General features: G+C 41.9%; 1 protein-coding gene across 2 annotated transcripts in view; it reads right to left on the minus strand.

The window, feature by feature from the left end:
* ITPRID2 (ITPR interacting domain containing 2) overlaps positions 1-21,900 on the minus strand; it is a 1,100,178-nt gene that overhangs the window by 186,363 nt on the left and 891,915 nt on the right. The window lies entirely within an intron of this gene.

Genomic DNA, 21,900 nt, shown 5'->3' on the forward strand with positions numbered 1-21,900 from the left:
ACCTGCAAGAAATCTGAGGTATCTTCTGCAGCTTTGTCTGATTGGGACATGCAGGTATGCCTCCTTGAGGTCCAATGTTACCAGCCAAAAAGTACAGTTTTGTACCTACCATAAATGTAGATGTCCGATAGACATGCAACTGCAGTCATAACATGTGGGTTGTCCTGCCTCAGGCAGCCCTCGGTCGGCCGGATTCCAAAGTCTGGGTCCGACGTCGGCTGATGTTGCATTTCTCTCCGACATCAGAGCGGCTGGAGTACATAAGCATCAGCCGATGCCATTTTCTTCAGTGTTTCTTGCCCCAGATGCCAGGTGCCCTCCAAGGAAGGCTGTAATCAAATTGGAAGACAAAAACAGGATTCCAAACAAATAAATGAGCAATAAAACAAATACACCATAACAGATATCCCCAGCTAAGAGTGACAGGGATAGGAGTGGACCCTAGGCATAGAGGGGTATGGAGGGAGGGAAAATCCGACTGCAGTTGCATGTCTATCGGACATCTACATTTATGGTAGGTACAAAACTGTACTATGTCCTTCAAGAATGCAACTGCAGTCATAACATGTCGGTAGAATACCATAGCTTAGCTGGGGGAGGAGGTATGCTCCAGGAAAGAGATGGTGTGGCAATCAAACCCTGCAGGACTGCCGAAGCAAAGCCTGCTCTGGATCTGGAGTAGAGAGGGAGATTGTAGTGTTTGGAGAATGCATGCACGGACTCCATGTAGCAGCTTCTAGAATGTCCTTGGTAGGCACCCCTCTTAAGAATGCTGTAGAGGTGGCTGTAGCTCTGGTGGAATGTGGTCTGACATCAGCTGGAACAGTCTTTCCATGAAAGGAATAACAGAATCTGATGCAATGTCCAATCCATTTAGAAATAGTCTGTTTTGAAATTGCTTTTCCTTGGACTGCCGGGGCGTAAGCTACAAAAAGTTGTTCAGACTTCCTACTGGCCTTTGTTCTGTCCAGGTAGTATCGAAGTTGTCTGTGAATGTCCAAGGTATGCAACCGTCTTTCCCCCTTATTCTCAGGATTGGGGAAGAAAGCAGGCAGATGGATGGCTTGATTTAAAGAAACCCTAGAAACCACCTTTGGCATAAAAGTAGGGTTGGTCCTTAATGAAACCCTGTCTCTATGAAAATGATAAAGGGTGGTATTGCCATTAGGGCCTGAAGCTCCGAAACCCTTCTTGCTGAGGTAATTGCCAACAGGAAAGCTGTCTTCCATGAGAGAAATTGCAAGTCAACTGAAGCTGCTGGCTCAAATGGAGGTAGAGTCAGTTTTTCTAAGACAAAATTGAGGTCCCAGGCTGGCACTGGGGCCTTTCTTGGTGGCTTAATGTTCTTGATTACCCTGAGGAATTGCCTTAGTAAGGGGTGAGAAAAAACAGGAGGATCAGTGTTGTATCTAGCTGAAATAGCAGATGCATGTATCTTTATGGAAGAATATGAGAGGCCGTTCTTTAACATATCTGCCAAATATTCCAAGATGAGTGGGATGTTCAACAATGATGCATCATGTCCCTTGCTGGTATTCCAATTGCTGAATCTTTTCCACTTTGCTAAGTAAACCTTTCTGGTGGATGGTCTTTGAGCCTCTGTTAGTATCCGCTGAACTTCCTTGGAGAGAGATAAGCTGAAGTTATTTATGGGATCTCCCAGGCTGTTAGCTGCAGTGTCAGAAGATTTGGATGCAGTGTTTCGAAATTGTGTTGAGTCAAAAGTAGAGGCCACTGGGGGAGGGCCCACCTCCTGGTGTGGCACATGCTCCGTAGTAGTGGGTACCAGTGTTGTCTTGGCCAGTCCGGAGCTATTATGATTCCCTTGGGCTTCTCTGCTTTGATCTTTAGTAATACTGAGGTCATCAGTGGCAGAGATGGGAATGCATAGATTGCTAGGGAGTTCCAGTTGAATGAGAGGGCATCTATTCTCCAAGCTTTTGGATGGTATGTCCTTGTGCAAAATTTTGGTAGAAGATGGTTGAGGTGAGAGGCAAATAGGTCCACTTCTGGCTTGCCCCATGTCGAAGTGAGTTGTCTGAAGGCCTTCGGATGTAACCTCCACTCGTGTGGATCTGTGAAATTCCTGCTTAGGCTGTCCGCCAACACATTGTCTTTTCCTGGAACAAACTGGGATTGTAACTGGATGTTTAGGTTCAGTGATTTCTCCCAAAGCTGCATTGTCAGTCTGCAAAGGGGGTAAGAGTGGGTGCCCCCCCTGCTTGTTTATGTACCACATCACAGTGGTGTTGTCTGTCTGTATCATTAAATGGCCTTGCTGGAGTTGGTGTTGAAAAGCCTCGATGGCATGCATTACTGCCAGCATTTCCTTTTGGTTTATATGCAGATGTGTTTCCTTTGGAGGCCATTGTCCTTGTATACACCTGCCTTCCATGTGCACCCCCCATCCAAGGTCTGAGGCGTCTGTAGTCATGGTCTGTGTTATCTGTGGTTTTTTGAATGACATACCTGTGTTTGCCTGGCTCACCGAGGTCCACCATAGGAATTCCTATTGTAGGCATGGAATGAGTGGTATGATTGTCTCCAAGTTGTTGCTGTGTTGAGACCAAATGCTTTTTAGGTACCATTGAAGCTTTCTCATGTGTAGTCTTGCTAATGGAACCAGGAGAATGCAGGATGCCATGTAACCCAGGGCCTGTAGGAATCTCCTTGCAGTCATCTGGGTGAGTTTTGCTAAACCTTTGAAGTAATGAGTTAACTTCTCTTGCTTGTCTTCTGTCAGGTAAGCCATCTGAGAGGCTGTGTCTAGTTTGGCTCCTAAGAAGATTATTTGCTGGGATGGCTGCAGTCTTGACTTTTGGAAGTTGATTGTGTATCCCAGAGCTTGAAGTAATCGTATGACATAATCCAGGTTTTTTGTCAACATCAATTTGTCGTCCACTTGTATGAGGCAGTCGTCCAGGTACGGATAAATTTGTATACCCTGGAGCCTGCAATGAGCAATTACTGAAGCCAGGCATTTTGTAAATACTCTGGGCAGTAGATAAGCCAAATGGCAATGCTGAGAATTGATAATGCTCTGGCCCTGCAAGAAATCTGAGGTATCTTCTGCAGCTGTGTCTGATAGGGACATGCAGGTATGCCTCCTTGAGGTCCAGAGTAATCAGCCATGACCCCTTGCCCAGCATGGGAAGGAGTTGCTGTAGAGTCAGCATTTTGAACTTTGGTACTATGAGAAAGGTGTTTAATGCGGACAAGTCCAGTATTGGTCTCCATTGAGATTCTTTTCTTGGAACAAGGAACAGTCTTGAGTAAAACCCCTGGTCTTGTTCTTGTTGTGGAACTCTTTCTATTGCTTTCATTCGAGTCAGCAGAGTGATTTGCATGATAGCCTCTGCCCTCTGATTTTGTGGTAGGTTTGGCATGCCTTGTTTTCTTGGTAAGGTATGAAAATGAAACCTGTACCCTCGGTCTATAATGTCCAAAATCCATTTGTCCTTTGTCAGTCTGTGCCAGTTTTCTGCAAACAGAGATAATTTCTCGCCCAAGGGAGCTTCTAGTTGTTCCCTGGTAGGCGGTAGTAGAGGAAAGTCATTGAGATTGTGGTTGTGGGGCAGGTGAAACCCCTGCGTCACTTCTTTGGTTTCCTGGATGCCATTGTCGTCCCCTGTAAGGGCCTCTGTATTGGCCTCTTCCTCGGCCACGTCTGTTCTTACCCCTTTGAAACTTTTCTGGATTAGGAAAGGACCAGTTTTTTGAAGGCCAATTCCTACTGAATCTGGGGGGGTTGAACCTGGAGGAAATCTTTCACAGTCTGAACTGATTTTGCTTTTTCTTCAATGGTCTTTAACACATCCTTAGCATTTGCACCAAAAAGCTTGTTCTTTTCCAAAGGTGCATCCAGAAGTTTTGCTTTTACATGATCTGGTAGAGGTTGATCTTTTAACCAAGCATGTCTACGAATGACTGCCCCTATCATAGCTGCCCTACATGAAGCTTCCAGTGCATCATATCCACACTGCAGGAAGTGATTGCTTACTTGCCGAGTGTTATGTACAGCTTCCTGCAAAGTCTTCCTGTCTAAAGGATCAGGAGTGGCTAATGTTTTTTGTAAATCTTCTAACAGATAATCCTGATATTGTAACATATGAAAAAGGCAATTTAAAGCTCTCATAGATAAGGTAGTGGATGTGTAAACCTTTTTTCCCCATCTCTTTAATGACCTAGCTTCCCTGTTGGAGGACAAAGGATTTTTTGAGGTGGAGGCTGAAACTCCTTTAGGCCCCTGTGAAATAGTTTCCAAATCAGCAGTATGGGCCCTGAATAAATGGGAATGAGTTTCTGGGACCCTGTAATACCTGTCTGGCTTGGCTGGAGCAGGAGGAAGAGAATCAGGGGTAGCACTAGAGTCAGAATACAAATCATCCAGAACATCAAGTACAGGAGGAATAGCTAAGGGCCTGTGCTGAGGCTTCTTAAGGAAAGTCCTAAGGCGTTTCCTAGAATAAGAATATTCCTGACCTTGCCACTTGAAATGTTCCCTCATGGTATGCAGAACTTCCCCAAAAGAAATATCCTCAGGAGGGGAGGCCGAGGGGATGGAATCTTCTGCATCAGAGTCCTCATAGGTTTGGAAGAGCTCTTCCTGGCTATCTGAGTGGACAGAGCCCTCAGAATCTTCATCTGAAGGAGTAGGATCAGAGGGTTCAACCCGGGGCCTTTTATCAGGAGGAGGCTGGGATCCTCTCTCAGGATGGGCCTGTGAACCTCTAATCATGGAAATCAAAGCAGCAGCCATGGACATAATTTGCGTCTCTGGAGTCGGCTGAGGTAAGGATTTAGAAGTAATATGCTTTGTTTTGCTGGCTGCCTTAGCCCTAGTGTAGGCCTTAATAGACATGGCCATAGGGGGCCTGGCAGCTCCACATGCAGGAGTGACCTTGTCTACAGCAATGGTCTCGGGCATTTCCTCGGTTTCGGTATCCGGAGGAAAATCTATAACTGGCGGAGTAATGTCTGGAATCTGAGTCGTCGGTAATGCGGTGTCCTCGGTTCGGAGCGGTGGAGAGACCGTCTCAGAGGGAACCGGAGCACTCGCGCTAGGTTTTGGCGTGGAGTCGGTGGTAGACGCGGGCCGAGGATGTCGGTCCCGGTCTTTTCGCTTTTTGGGAGTTTGCGATGTCGGAAGATCCGACGGCATGGTGTAAGCAAAATTATCGCCGAAAAAATCTTCAGCGAACTCCGCCCGGCGCCTGAGAGTGCGCTTGTTGAAGCGAGCACAGGCTACACAGGCCGACGCCGTGGTCTGGGCCCAGGCAAGGGAGGCAGTAAGAGTGGAAATCCTTATGAGGTATTTGTTTACCACAAGAAAGACAATTGTTAACTTTTTCAGTAATTTCTGACATCGGCTGAGGCAAGAAAGGTCCCCAACGGGGTACTTAGCTTTTGATGACTTCGTATCGTAGAATACAGGAGCTGACCGACCGGCACTTGCGAACTGCTTCTGCTTCGGGCACCGCGCGGCAAGAAAGACTGAAGAAAATGGTGTCGGCTGATGCTTATGTACTCCAGCCCCTCTGACGTCGGAGAGAAATGCGACATCAGCCGACGTCGGACCCAGACTTTGGAATCCGGCCGACCGAGGGCTGCCTGAGGCAGGACAACCCACATGTTATGACTGCAGTTGCATTCTTGAAGGACATCTCCTTGCCCAGCATGGGAAGAAGCTGCTGTAATGTGAGCATCTTGAATTTTGGTACGAGTAGAAATGTAATTAGGATGGATAAGTCCAAAATGGGTCTCCAGTCGGTTCCTTTCCTTGGTACCAGAAATAGTCTGGAATAAAAACCTTGACCTTGTTCGTGAGTAGGTACCTCTTGAATAGCTTTCATGTCCATGAGTTTTGAAATTTGTATTTGTGCCTCTGCCCTTTGATTGTGTGGCAGGTTTGGCATGCCTCTCATTTTTGGAAGAGTGTGAAAATGAAATCTGTAGCCTCTGTTTATAATGTCCAGGATCCATTTGTCTGTTGTGATAATATGCCAATTTCTTGTAAATAATGCCAGCTTTCCTCCCAAGGGTGCTGCCAGCTGAGACTTGCTTGGCATGAAAAGGAGGAAGTCATTGGGTTTGTTTTCTGTATTGTTGTGCACTGTCTTCGCCACCTCTTGGTGCTGGAGTTTGCCATTGTCTGCCTCTATATGATCCTTGAGATTGTCCTCTGCCCCTTGTGCGCCTGTATCTACCTCTTTGGGGCTTGTCCGTGGCTGGAAAGGACCAGTTTTTAGAAGGCCAATTTCTGCTAAAACGAGGTGGTTGTACCTGTAGAAAAGCTTTGACAGTTTGCATAGATTTAGCTTTTTCTTCCATTTTCCGTAGTATCTCCTCAGCGTTAGTACCAAATAGTACATCCTTTTGTAAAGGAGCATCTAGTAGTTTAGCTTTAACATGATCAGGCAAGATTTGTTCCCTAAGCCAGGCAAGGTTGCGAATGACTGATCCTATAACAGCAGCTCTACTTGAGGCCTCTAAGGCATCATAGCCACATTGTAAGGTGTGTTTACCCACTTGTTCTGCACTGTGCATCATATCCTGCAATTCCTTCATATCTGGTTGTTCAGGTTGAGACATTTTATTTCTTAATTGTGAGAACAGAAACCGCTGATATTTAAGCATATGGAACTGACAATTTAAGGCCCTCATGGCTAGGGTGGCCGAGGTGTATACCTTTTTTCCCCACCTTTCTAAGGATCTAGACTCTCTTTCGGAAGGTAGTGGATTCTTAGCAGTAGAGGCCTTCATTCCCTTGGGGCCTTGAGAAATGGTTTCAGGGTCAGCATTATGGCTTTTGTAAAGAAATTGGTGAGAGTTAGGAACTCTGTAGTACCTATCAGGCTTGACTGGGGCAGGAGGCAGGGAATCTGGATTAAGACAAGCCTCCGAGTAAACATCATCAAGTATGTCCAAGACAGGAGGTATCGCCAGAGGTCTGTGTTGAGGTAATAAAAGAAATTCCCTAAGCCTTTTCTTGGAATCAGAAAAGTCTTGGCCTTCCCAATGGAAGTGTTCCCTCAAGGTGTGCAAGGTTTCCCCAAAAGAAAAATCCTCTGGGGGAGATACAGAAGGAATGGACTGTTCTGCATCAGAATCTTCAAAAGGGGAGTACGAGTGTTCCTCTACATCAGAATGTTCTGAGAAAATGGAGCCCTGGTCAGAAGAGGGAGAATCTTCCTCCACTCTGGGTCTCTTGTCTGGAGGGGGTTGGGAACCCCTGATAAGAGTAATTAAATCCTCAACCATTTTTAGCATCTGCTTTTTAGGCATAGGGCCTGGAGATGGGCCCTGTGCAATAGGCCTCTTGGGATGCATGGCTGATTTGGCCTTAATGGAAAAGGAAGATGAGGGTCTAAAGACACCATGGGTGGAAGTGGACCTGTCCACATTAGGAGGCTCAACACTCACAGTAGCTTCGGTGGTTGTAGTCTGGGGCCGAGGTACCTGCGGTCTCGGTTACAGAAGACACCGCCAAACAAGTGTCGTCGGTAGTCAGGGACTGCATAGGTGTCTCGCTGAGAACCGGACCACGTGCAGCCGGTTTTGGCGTGGTGTCGGTGGAGACCACGGATCTCGCGTGTCAGTCCTTGTCCTTGCATTTTTTGGACAAAACGGTAGTTGGAGTCTCCGACGACATTTTATAATCAAAGGCTTTACCAAAAAAGTGTTGGGCGAACTCCGCCCGACGCTTAATAGTGCGTTTATTGAAAGTAGCGCAAAAGCGACAGCCCGAGACATCTTCGTCTGGGCCTAAACAAGGTATGCAGAGGGAATGGAAATCCTTATGCGGTATTTGTTTCCCACAAGAAATACAATTGTTAACTTTGTCTGACGCAAGAAAAGTTTCCCCAACGGGGTACTTAGCTTTAAAGAAGACTTCGGTTTCCAATTTTTCGTAAATTCAGGAGCTGGTCGACCGGCACTTGCGAACTGCTTCTGCTTCGGACACCGTGCGGCAAAAAAGACTGAAGAAAATGGCATCGTCTGTGTCTTATATACCCCTGTCGCACTGATGTCAGGAAAGAAAGCGACAACAACCGACGCCGGACCTAGACTTTGGAATTCGGCCGACCGAGGACCCGCCTGACGGCAGAGAACCCATCTGTGATTACTGCAGCTGTATGCACGATGAACATCTGCATTCTTACATTGTCAACTGCAAGAAAACTTCAACTAACACAGCTAAAAGCGCATAACTGACAACCGTCACTTTACACGAGAACTTTGCACTTTGTATTACACTGTCTAGTAATGTGGGGCACTTCAGATGTTCAGATTGATATTAGTCTTCAAAAGCCAAATTTCTATCCTTCAAAATCTGCAGCACTTAAACAGCAATTAAAAAATTATATCCAGATGTTAAAAAAGAAGCCTTCTGAACTCCTGAAACAGAAGAGATTTATATGCTAATTTCATCTGAGTTGTGGAATTTTTATTCACATCTCCCAAGTCTGCTGAAAGGCTAGAAAATTGCTATAATTAGCATCATTTAGCTATGAATGAAAAATTAAAGTTATGTACTCACCATAACTATGCAGGTGTTGTCCATTTTCATTTTTCCTTAACATATGGGTTATGGAGCGGACTCTGCCGCATTCCACAAACTTATGGATCCAAAACTCAAGCTCCCCCCTCTACACATAATGCCCTAGTCAGCCTACAATACCTCAGATCAAGTTTGTGACCTTAGAGATCCTAATATAAAAAAAATAAATAACTGAAAAACTAGAGCTCAAACCTGGAACAACAGGTTCCAAAAAAATCCATCAAATCACCCCAGATGATGACTGGAAGGGGGAAGGAGGGAGGGGAGTTGAGGAAGAATGAAAATGGACAAACAAGTGCATAGTTATGGTGAATACGCAACTTTAACATCCGCTGTTGTCTTTTAGATTCCTCCTCAATACAAGGGACACAATTCCCAGCTACGTGAAACTTGGGTGGCCTTCTTGGAAGGCTATTCCATAGGTTCATAGGTTCATACCAGGCTATCTGCCCGAGGGCATTTACAAGCCTAGCCCATAGTTTTGTGGCTTACACCACCCCTTTAGTATGGGGAACTATACCCATTATTTTGCTGTGCCTCTGTTGAGCAGTGACACTGAGGTAATCCCTGGGGTATATCTGCGATCTCCCATCCATTGGTCAAGATTTCTCTTGAACAAGGCCAGCGAGGTGCTCTGCCTCACATATACCGGGATTTTATTCCACAGCATAGGGAGACTTTGGGTGATGAATCTATCCCTCCAGCACGTCCTATTAATAGCCGTGTCGAGGTTTAAGTCTCCGCCTTGTGGCTCTGACGGATCTAGATTTTTGAGGTGAAGCATATTCATCAAATCTGGGTTTGACATGGCCTTGTATGTTAGGCAAAGGTCACCTCTGAGCAAGCGGTGCGACTGAATAGAGCTGGAGTTCTTTCAGTCGGGCAGCATAGGACAGATGTTTGAGACCCTTTATCCTTTTGGTGAGGAACTTTGTGGCCTCTCCAGCTGCTGCAAGTGTCGGGTCAGATACATTCCGAATGGGGCATTGTACTCAATCATTGGTCTGATGAGTGATGAGTATAGGGAGACTATGACCTCCCTTGATCTAGATGAGAATCCCTTCATGATAAGGTGGGCAATGTAGAAGGTCTTCCTAACTACTTTAGCTACATGGGTGTCGAATGACAGACTACTATCAACCTGGGTCCCCAGGTCCCTGATAACTTCTTCTGTGCTCAGTGGATTGCCACCTATTTGGTAGCTAGGGGTAACCTTGTTTTTCCCGAAGGGTATGACTATGCATTTTTGGCATTTAACTTTAGGCCATGGCTCTGGCACCAGTTATCCGTTTCTGTGAGACCCTTCTGAAGGATATCTGTGTCAGATGTGTTTTCTACTATGGCCCAGTTTGCAGTCATCTGCAAACTTTGTCAGCCATAACCCTCCTGTGTTTGCTTGTACTTCGGAAAAGTAGATGCCAAACAAGAGTGGGCCCAGGACTGAGCCCTGTGGTACACCACTTGTGACAGGCTTTGAGTCTGACATGGCGCCAGCAACTCTGACCCTGTGGGTTCTGTCACTCAGCCAGTTTGCAACCCATCTTGTGATGTATGAGTTAACATTTAAGCTGATGAGTTTTTCAATGATACCCGAGTGCGGTATTGTATCGAAGGCCTTCGCCAGATCGAGGTAGGCTGTATGGACTGCCTTTCCCTCATCAATGGCTTTGGTGACTGTTTCAAAAAGGCAACCAAGTTTAGAAGGCATGATCTGCCTTTGACAAAGCCAAACTGGGATGGATCCAAAGTCTGCAAATTCCCTATGTCTTTATTTATGAGGTCCATTATGATCCTCTCCATGGCTTTGCAGATAAGGCTTGTCAAGCTAATGGGCCGGTAATTTCCAGGGTCGGTGGAGGCACCGCCTTTGTGAAGTGGGACCACAGTTGCAGTGCGCCAGTCCCTGGGTGCGTATCCAGAGGTAAGACTATGATTAAACAGCTGTCCTAGCTGTGGGTTTAATTCCTCGTTGAGTTCGTGGAGCACACAGCCGGGGACACCATCAGGTCCCATGGATGCTGTGTTTTTGCTTTGGAGAGAGCAGTTCTCACTTGGGCGTTGGAGATGTTTGGGGGCTGCAATCGCTTGGTATAGATATCTCTCCTTTGGGGAGGGGAGAAGTTTGCACTGAACCTGTCAGCCAGTATGTTGGCAATGTCTGTAGGATCAGTAATCTTCACATCATTTTGAACTAGTTCTGAGCATATCTGGGAGTTTCCTCCCAGATTTCTAACATAGCTAAAGAAGGCCTTATGATTGTCTTTTGAGTCTTTAGCTATTTTTCTCTCAAAATTTGCTTTGGATGATTTTATGAGAGCTCTTAGTTTTTACTTATAGTGATCAAGGGTGTCTTACCTTTTAAGGATTTTGCTCTATCTTGTAGTAGCTTCCTCCTTTTGTTGTAGAGTTTGTTTATGGCTGGGGTCCACCAGACTGGACGCTTGCCTTTGGTACAAAGAGTCTTTGTTTTGCTTGGGATTGCCTTATCCATGCAGTCCTGCAGGTGCTGGTAGAAGGCATTTGTAAGTGATTCAGCGGCTTGAGTACTGTTTTCCATGCTCGGGGACCTTAAAGGAGACCACACTAGTCTTTAGAAGTGTGATGTCGGCTTTCGAGAAGTTCTTTACTGTGGTCTTTTTTATTTCAGGTGGGGGTGGGATGAGGACCTCCAGCGAGATTAGTTTGTGATCTGATCTCACCAGTGAGGGGTATACTTCCGGTGTTGAACATTGTGCTCCCATGTTCGTGATGATGAGATCAAGTATGTTTTCTCCTCTTGTGGGGATGGTGACTAGATGTTCCATGGCATTTGAGTTTATGAATTCCAGGAACTTTTGGGCTAGGGTGTTTGGGCTTGAGTAGTGTTCCCAGTCTATATTAGGGTAATTGAAGTCACCTAGTATGATGGTGTTTGGTGATACATTTATCCCGTCTAGTGTTTTCAGGAAGGCCATGTGAGGTTCCTGAGTTTGTGAGGGTGGCCTGTAACATGCTACAATTTGCAGAGCAGTCTTGCCTATGGTTAATTGCACCTGGATGGTCTCCGATGCATCATGCGTTGCCACCAGTCTTGAGGTGTGGGTGTCTTTGATGAATATGGATACCCCCTCCTTTCTTGGTATTGTCTGGATTTTGGGGCCGGAACGCATGATAAGAGGTAAAACCTGATAGTGCTGGGGTGCTCTCAGGAGCCTTGAACCAGGTTTCTGTCACTGCACAGACATCGATGTTCTCCATACTGAGAAGGGCCTCGAGTGCGTGCATTTTGAGATTTAGACTTCTGGCATTGAGCAGCATTACCCTTAGTTTTTTCCTTTTTTGTGTTCTAGGGTGGTAGGTTTAGAATTTGAGCCTTGCCTAAAAAAGGCACTATGGGGGTGGCAAGAGCCTTTGTCAATATCCAGAATCCCAGGGGTGACAGGTGCAAGCCGTCCCTTGCGAAGCAGCGTGGCTTGTCCAGCATGTCATCCCAGGCAGACAGACATTGGATCCCCTTTGAATGACACCAGAGTTTAAGCCAATTGTTAAAGCTGATCATCTTATCTCTGTATTGTGGCATCATTCTTGGTGAAGGTAGGATACTGCTCAAGGTCAGGGTCATACCTGCCTGGGCTACATAATCAGAGAGCTCCTCAATGTCTCTTTTCATGTAGTCCAAGGAGGTACGTCTCAGGTCGTTTACACCAGCGTGGACAATGACTGAGTCGTATTTGTACCTGCTGTTGAGAGACCTGAGTGCTTGCGTTATGTGGCGGATTCTAGCCCGACAGGCAGCTTACTGTGACCTTCTCCTTACTCAGTCTGGTGAGCGGGATGTCAGTGTGTCTGACTATGGAGTCACCAATGACTAGTGTGTCTGGCATTGTGTTTGGCCTTAAGGGCTGTGACTGTTTGACACTCTGACTGTGAGGTCTATGTGTTGCAGGTGTTGTGTTCTGAGGTGGTGGTTGTTTGGGTGTCTGCTTTGGTGGCCTCTGCTGTTTTGGTAGATTTTTGATCAGAGCCGCCAGTATGTCTTTGTGTGTTTATGTGTATGATTTGAGGTTGTGATGGTACTATGTGAGACTGGGTCTATAGTGTGTGTGGTAACCTTCTCCTCCTGACTGGTCTTGCCAGTCCTATGTTGAGAGAGCTCAGCCTCCAGTTTGGCCGTATAGTTGCATCTCTCGCATGTATTTGTGTTTTGTGGGAGGAGGAGAGGGTTGTCTGTGTACATGAGGCAACTGTAACATTGCCTCAATATTCCCAGGTTCACCAGATGAGCAGGAGAGGACACTAGCAACTGATCCCTCGACATGCTAGAAGGACTAGAAAAAAAACTTTAAAAGAGATTCCGGGGGATGTGGGTGACCGAGAAATGGGGGTTTGCCTTTTTTGGGGTGCTATCTATAAGAGTGCCGTATCAAGGTAATAAGTACTGTAGGAGCAAGTGCTAGGTTTAACAGATAGAGAAAAGTCTACTTGGAGTCAAGTAGAGATGATCTTTTTAGGTATTAGAGAAAGTGCTAGTAACAGGGATGCTTAAAGGTAAGATTGAAAAGAATGCACTCTGCAGTGTGCACTAGAGAAGTTAGATATGAAAGTAGGTAACTTGAGTTTTACCTGTTTAAAAAGTTAAGGTTTAGTGGAGAGTTACTATTTTTAAAACAGCAAGATGGACTGAAAGGGGTGGTTACTTTTGTATTTTGGTACTATGAAATACTGTGGGATGGCCAATAAATTTAAATAATTGAAGGGGTGGGATTTCAAAAGTGATGGTTTTGTGATTACTCACATAAGCCAGTGAAAGTAGAGAGAAATGAGATATATGGTCAGATTAACATAAGAGGCGGGCAACTAGAAAGACAGTGGTATTTAACAAGACAACTTAAATGGGTGGGAGGGGGGGGAAATTCTGCCTGACTCAGAACAGAGAGAGCTGTGGTCTCTTTTGAAGTTTTAATATGCTGTTCAAACAGAATGCAAGAAAAACACAAGATAAAGAAAACAAACTACAGTATTCAAAATATAGAAAGGCAATACAGAAATACAAAAAATAACAGCAAACTAACCTTTCCTTCACAGCAAAGTGTAGCAGAGTCTGGATGAGCCTTTCTGGTAAAGCTCTGAAATGTTTTAGTTTACTCCTTAAATAGAAATTTTAGTTCCTAGCTCCACCCCCTCTGTTAACAAGTGATTAACCTTAAGTGACCTCTTCTGTCTTATGAATGAGTCCTTAATTAATCAGTTCTTATTTCTGCCTGACTCAGAACAGAGAGAGCTGTGGTCTCTTTTGAAGTTTTAATATGCTGTTCAAACAGAATGCAAGAAAAACACAAGATAAAGAAAACAAACTACAGTATTCAAAATATAGAAAGGCAATACAGAAATACAAAAATAACAGCAAACTAACCTTTCCTTCACAGCAAAGTGTAGCAGAGTCTGGATGAGCCTTTCTGGTAAAGCTCTGAAATGTTTTAGTTTACTCCTTAAATAGAAATTTTAGTTCCTAGCTCCACCCCCTCTGTTAACAAGTGATTAACCTTAAGTGACCTCTTCTGTCTTATGAATGAGTCCTTAATTCATCAGTTCTTATTTCTGCCTGACTCAGAACAGAGAGAGCTGTGGTCTCTTTTGAAGTTTTAATATGCTGTTCAAACAGAATGCAAGAAAAACACAAGATAAAGAAAACAAACTACAGTATTCAAAATATAGAAAGGCAATACAGAAATACAAAAATAACAGCAAACTAACCTTTCCTTCACAGCAAAGTGTAGCAGAGTCTGGATGAGCCTTTCTGGTAAAGCTCTGAAATGTTTTAGTTTACTCCTTAAATAGAAATTTTAGTTCCTAGCTCCACCCCCTCTGTTAACAAGTGATTAACCTTAAGTGACCTCTTCTGTCTTATGAATGAGTCCTTAATTAATCAGTTCTTATTTCTGCCTGACTCAGAACAGAGAGAGCTGTGGTCTCTTTTGAAGTTTTAATATGCTGTTCAAACAGAATGCAAGAAAAACACAAGATAAAGAAAACAAACTACAGTATTCAAAATATAGAAAGGCAATACAGAAATACAAAAATAACAGCAAACTAACCTTTCCTTCACAGCAAAGTGTAGCAGAGTCTGGATGAGCCTTTCTGGTAAAGCTCTGAAATGTTTTAGTTTACTCCTTAAATAGAAATTTTAGTTCCTAGCTCCACCCCCTCTGTTAACAAGTGATTAACCTTAAGTGACCTCTTCTGTCTTATGAATGAGTCCTTAATTAATCAGTTCTTATTTCTGCCTGACTCAGAACAGAGAGAGCTGTGGTCTCTTTTGAAGTTTTAATATGCTGTTCAAACAGAATGCAAGAAAAACACAAGATAAAGAAAACAAACTACAGTATTCAAAATATAGAAAGGCAATACAGAAATACAAAAAATAACAGCAAACTAACCTTTCCTTCACAGCAAAGTGTAGCAGAGTCTGGATGAGCCTTTCTGGTAAAGCTCTGAAATGTTTTAGTTTACTCCTTAAATAGAAATTTTAGTTCCTAGCTCCACCCCCTCTGTTAACAAGTGATTAACCTTAAGTGACCTCTTCTGTCTTATGAATGAGTCCTTAATTCATCAGTTCTTATTTCTGCCTGACTCAGAACAGAGAGAGCTGTGGTCTCTTTTGAAGTTTTAATATGCTGTTCAAACAGAATGCAAGAAAAACACAAGATAAAGAAAACAAACTACAGTATTCAAAATATAGAAAGGCAATACAGAAATACAAAAATAACAGCAAACTAACCTTTCCTTCACAGCAAAGTGTAGCAGAGTCTGGATGAGCCTTTCTGGTAAAGCTCTGAAATGTTTTAGTTTACTCCTTAAATAGAAATTTTAGTTCCTAGCTCCACCCCCTCTGTTAACAAGTGATTAACCTTAAGTGACCTCTTCTGTCTTATGAATGAGTCCTTAATTAATCAGTTCTTATTTCTGCCTGACTCAGAACAGAGAGAGCTGTGGTCTCTTTTGAAGTTTTAATATGCTGTTCAAACAGAATGCAAGAAAAACACAAGATAAAGAAAACAAACTACAGTATTCAAAATATAGAAAGGCAATACAGAAATACAAAAAATAACAGCAAACTAACCTTTCCTTCACAGCAAAGTGTAGCAGAGTCTGGATGAGCCTTTCTGGTAAAGCTCTGAAATGTTTTAGTTTACTCCTTAAATAGAAATTTTAGTTCCTAGCTCCACCCCCTCTGTTAACAAGTGATTAACCTTAAGTGACCTCTTCTGTCTTATGAATGAGTCCTTAATTAATCAGTTCTTATTTCTGCCTGACTCAGAACAGAGAGAGCTGTGGTCTCTTTTGAAGTTTTAATATGCTGTTCAAACAGAATGCAAGAAAAACACAAGATAAAGAAAACAAACTACAGTATTCAAAATATAGAAAGGCAATACAGAAATACAAAAATAACAGCAAACTAACCTTTCCTTCACAGCAAAGTGTAGCAGAGTCTGGATGAGCCTTTCTGGTAAAGCTCTGAAATGTTTTAGTTTACTCCTTAAATAGAAATTTTAGTTCCTAGCTCCACCCCCTCTGTTAACAAGTGATTAACCTTAAGTGACCTCTTCTGTCTTATGAATGAGTCCTTAATTCATCAGTTCTTATTTCTGCCTGACTCAGAACAGAGAGAGCTGTGGTCTCTTTTGAAGTTTTAATATGCTGTTCAAACAGAATGCAAGAAAAACACAAGATAAAGAAAACAAACTACAGTATTCAAAATATAGAAAGGCAATACAGAAATACAAAAATAACAGCAAACTAACCTTTCCTTCACAGCAAAGTGTAGCAGAGTCTGGATGAGCCTTTCTGGTAAAGCTCTGAAATGTTTTAGTTTACTCCTTAAATAGAAATTTTAGTTCCTAGCTCCACCCCCTCTGTTAACAAGTGATTAACCTTAAGTGACCTCTTCTGTCTTATGAATGAGTCCTTAATTAATCAGTTCTTATTTCTGCCTGACTCAGAACAGAGAGAGCTGTGGTCTCTTTTGAAGTTTTAATATGCTGTTCAAACAGAATGCAAGAAAAACACAAGATAAAGAAAACAAACTACAGTATTCAAAATATAGAAAGGCAATACAGAAATACAAAAAATAACAGCAAACTAACCTTTCCTTCACAGCAAAGTGTAGCAGAGTCTGGATGAGCCTTTCTGGTAAAATTCCGAATAACTGCTGGACCAAAAAGCAACTCTACTTCTAGAAGTCAAGTCTAGTTTGTAATGAGTAATAAAGGTATGGGCATTAGATAAGGTAGCTGCTGCACAAATATCATCAATGCACATTCCAGACCACAAGGCAGAAGAAGTGACAAAGGATCTTGTTGAGTGTGCCTTAGAAATTTTGGTAGGTACAGACCTTGTTGGCAATATACAAAGGAAATGCAATTACTAATTCATTTGACCAAGGTAACTTCAGAAATTGGTGATCCCAGTCTGTTTGATGAGAAACAAACTAATGGTCTGTTTTCCTGCAAACCTCTGTCCTGTGTAAATAGAAACATTAGTTGTCTATGTACATCTAAAATATGTAGCATGTATTCTCCCTTATTTGAAAAATTAGGGAAGACGACTAGCAAATGAATTGTTTGACTGAGGTTTGATTAAGAGGCTACTTTTGGTAAGGAAGGAAGGATTGGTTTGTAAAGTGACTTTTTGTGAAAAACAATGCAAGGGGATTTGGATGACAGAGCCTGGAGTTCGAAATTTCTCCTTGCAGATGCAACGGCAACTAAAAATGCTGTTTTCCTAGACAAAAATTTTAAATCAGTTTTGGGTGAAGGTTCAAAAGGTTGTTGTGTCAACCCCTGAAGTACGATGGTCAAATTCCAAGGAGGTGATGCATCTTTCACTTGAGGCCTGAGTTAAAAGGTGCCCTTTAGGAAAGCCTTGCACAATTTGGAACAAGCTAAACAGGAAGCTTTCTCTCCTGAGTGAAAATTTGATATGGCTGCTGTCATTTGACTGTGGAAAAACTAGCATTTTCCTGAAAAAGAGAAGTTAAAAACTCCAAAACTGAATAAATAGGAGAAGTAAAAGGACAATTTCCTTTTTAAGGGTCCAAATATAGAATTGTTTCTATTTACTCTTCCTAGTAGAAGTTTTCTGGAAGATAAAAGTATATGATGAACTGGAGAAGAAAGCCCGGGCTAGCTATTAATTTTATTTAACATTTGTTTACTGGGAAAGTCAAGCTTGGAACAAGCCAATTTTCAGAGGAGGCCTGGGGAGAAACACTCCTGACATGTCTTTGTAACATGGGAGGAAACCGGAGGAAACTCACACGAACACATGGAGGACATGCAGACTCCACACAGAAAGCACTCCAGCCAAGAATGGAACCAGAGAACCTCTTGCTGTGAGGCGCCAATGCAAACCGCTGCCCACTGTACCGTCCATTAATGGAAGTGGAGAAACCATGTAATTAGGAAGCACAAAGAAAACCAGTCCTGTGACGCAAATCCAAAGACCACACTGGAACAGTATATTAGCGCTTTCATCCACTTTTAATTCTGTGAACTTCTTCAGAAAAACATTTACAAATGACCCTACCCTAACTTCCTTTTATATCTTAATCTATTAACAGACAGGAAGTGACTTAGAACAATTAACAATTGCATAGTCAATTAAATAAACACGTATATGTGTCAGTAGTTGTAAAATACACTTTTTCTTTAAATAAAATATTATAAAAACATATATAAACAATATTCATCTATTAATTAAAAAGCATTTTAAATTTATGGATTTATTTAATCCAGGTGCACTATCTGCACCTAAAAATAACTGCCTAAGTGCTTCTTTACATTCTAATGTTTTGTTGAGATAATCTTCAAATAAAACCTTGTCCACCTTTTCCAAGACAAAAAATTCAAATTTTTAAAATCAAGACATACGAGTGCATGTCTAGCCAGTGAATTTGTTTTGTCTTTCTTTTTAATGGCCAGATTGTGTTCGTATGTCCTACGTTTCAAACTTCTTATGGTCTTTCCAATGTAATAATTGTCACATGACATGCAGATAGCAATGTAAACAACATATTCACTATTGCAATTGTAATAGTCTTTTGCCCAAACAGTTTAGTTTGAATGACTTAGTTACAAAAGAAGAATTACTAATGATCTTACATTGTTTACAATTCCTGCAAGCATAAGTACCCTTCTTATTACATCCTATTCTAGTGCAACTATTAGCTTTGTTATTTCCTGATTCTACCATTCACTTGATGTTAGTTACTCTTTTGTAAGTGAATCTGGGTCTCAATCCTATTGTCGCCACTAACTCTTTGTTTCAAAGTATTATTTTCCAGTTATTCTCTATAATGTGTTTGATGTGCCACATTTCGTTGCCTATAGGTATAGGAAAGCCACCCATACTTAGAAACTCCAGTTTCCCATGTACCTGATGTACTGTCAGTGACTGGGCCTACCCATTGTGTCAGTAGAATACAAAATAGGTGAAGCCACCCTCCTTCGTAACACCATGACTTCACTTTCTATCTCTTTTAACCATTCTAAGGTGTAACGTCTAGAAAGGAAAAGTGACCTCAAAAATAGAACTCCCTTTTTGAAAATGTCATTGTCAGAAGTTAGTCTACTAAGCCTGATGATTTGTCCTTTTATTACTCCCTTTTTCATGTGCTGTGGATGTAAACTATCTTTGTATAAGTATTGGTTAGCAAATACTGGTTTCCTGTAGATCCTGCTAATGAACTTATTTCACTCCTTATCTATACTCAGATGTAAATCTAAATAGTTGATGGATTCGCCAAAACCACTGATTTTAAATTCCAAAAAGTCAGTAGTGGAATGTAGGTCACTAACCAAATCCACAAATTCCTCATAGTTTCCAGTCCATAGGAAAAACAAATCATCAATGTATCTATAGTAGATTTGTACTTTCTTGAAACTATGAAACTAGGATGTTGGTTTAAGAACTTCAGCTCCCAGTTAGCCATAACTAGGTTTGCAAATGCAGCTGCCACTCTTGCCCCCATAGCTACTCCAGAAATTTGTTTGTATAAAGACTTGTTGAATTTGAAAACAACTGTTGTTCAAAACCAAATCCATCAAACAACACTTTTCCCCCAGTAAAATCAGTATTGATGGTGAGGTATTCTCTAAGATATTCAACACCTCTTTCTTGATCAATGGACGTGTATAGCGACTTGACATCCAAAGTACCAAAATAAATTTGTCTTTTAGTAATGTCAAGTTCTCACAAAATTTCTAACAAGTGAAATGAATCTCTAAGGTAGTGTTTGGATTTCTGGACAATAGGATTGAGAATATAGTCTAACCAAACAGATACATGTTCTGTTTTTGAGTGTTTAGCTGAAATGATCGGCCTAAATGGGGGATTTTTTTGATCAGTCTGAATTTTTGGGATACCAAAACAGGATGCCATTTTAGGATGTTCAACCAATAAGTAATTATAGTTTCCGTTGTCAGTTTCACCTTGGCTGAACATGTCAAACAATGTGACATCCAACTTTTTGCAACTTTGATTAACTTCTCCAAAATTAACTTTGTATGTGTCTAGGTCTTCTAACATGACCTCTAAAGAACTTTCATAATCCTTTGTATTCATGATGACAATTTTCCCACCTTTGTCTGCTTTCATAGTTCTAATGTCAGAGTTTTTACTCAAGCTATGTAATGCATTGTACTCATCTTTAGTGAGATTCTCTTTATAGTCTCGATGATTGATTTTTCTAAATTCACTCTCACAAACACTTTGAAAGACCTGAAGGGTGGTTTGTAGGGGAGGGTTGAAAGTACTAGGCTTACTCGGCTTGTCATCTAAGGTTTTGTTAGTAATAGTCTGTTTCAAAATATCCTGCATAATGCAACTTAAGTTTAACTTTCTCAAATACAGTCTAAAATCTATTAACAATTTTCCTATATTCACACTACAAGCAGGAATAAATGAAGATCCTTTTTTCAAAACATTTTCTAATTCAGTTGAATGAGAAATGTTAGATAAATTAAGAATATCAAGGCAATAGTTTTGTACACCTTTTTGATTTACCATTTCTTCCCATTTTTCCCTTTCCCTTCCCCTTGTTTTGAGTGGAATTGTACCACTTCAAAGTCCGTTTGTTCTCTGATTTGTCCATGTGAAAAGGGCCATTGTTGTGTCCAGTACCAGCAGTATCTAATGAAACTGCCTGGGCATAAATGGCCCTGTTTTCACTATTTGTTCTGTTTTGGTCCAAAGATGGACCTACGCTGTTGTTATTGTCCATTTCTGAATTTGACAAAGTGTTGTTAGACATCATCTTTTCATGACTGATCGTGTTACTGTCAACTACTTGTGTCAATGCATTGCTGTTCCCAGGACCACAATTGTTTGTTCTCAATTTTTCTTGTGTAACTTCCTGAACAATGTAAGCCTGACTGGATTTATACGCAAATTAGTTTAGATTGCTTTCTAGGTATAATCACAGCCCTGTGCCTGTCGGCCTTCGCCACTACACCATTGTATAATACAGTGAAATCTTTGAAGCAACCATCATTTTTGATACGCTCATCCATAAGTTTGATATTCTCCTTTACATTAGTAATCTCTTTGCCATAATGTACCACTAAAACATTTAAACCAGTTTCATTGTATAGATCTATAATAATCTAACTTAGTTCATCTCCAGGTGTGACACAATTAAGAAACTTTGCAGTCCTCAAGCCCTGTGGCACAACTTTACGAGCGATGCACTCTTCCAAATATTGGATTTCTAAATCCAACGTCACATATTTGAAAACTTGTCTCTCCAGGTCATATATAGCCTTTTTATAGTTTATAGTATCCAAAAGTATGCTATCGTTAAAACAGTTACTTACATTGGCATTTGTAGTTGTATCATCCACCATAGTGAATGGATTGCCATTCTGCTTACACACGGAATTCCAAATGTTTACTTCAGTGGAACACGCTCGCTTGTTTGTAATAGCGTGTTCATTAGTACTACTGTTAGATTTGTCATAGTTTGCATGGTGATGTAAGACATGACAATCCTCCTGTCTCACACCAACTGTGTCATTCTTGTTGAACTGCAAACTAAAATGATGGTCTAAACTTTCATTTACTATCTTAGCGATAGTGTTGACTAATTCATCTTTGTGGTTAAATGTAAGTAAACCACTCGTACCACTTTCAGGAACCGGGTAGGTTGATGGATTCAGTAAGGTATCTTGAGTAGAAACTTCCGAGACCATAGATTAGTGTCCAAATACTGGAAAAAATGACAAAACTGGAAAAACTTTCAGAGACCAAACCAGGAAACACAAAGAAAACCAGTCATGTGACGCAAATCCAAAGACCACACTGGA

This window comes from Protopterus annectens, chromosome 6.part0, assembly GCF_019279795.1.
Source record: "Protopterus annectens isolate FY-2018-M chromosome 6.part0, PAN1.0, whole genome shotgun sequence".
Taxonomy (NCBI): domain Eukaryota; kingdom Metazoa; phylum Chordata; order Ceratodontiformes; family Protopteridae; genus Protopterus; species Protopterus annectens.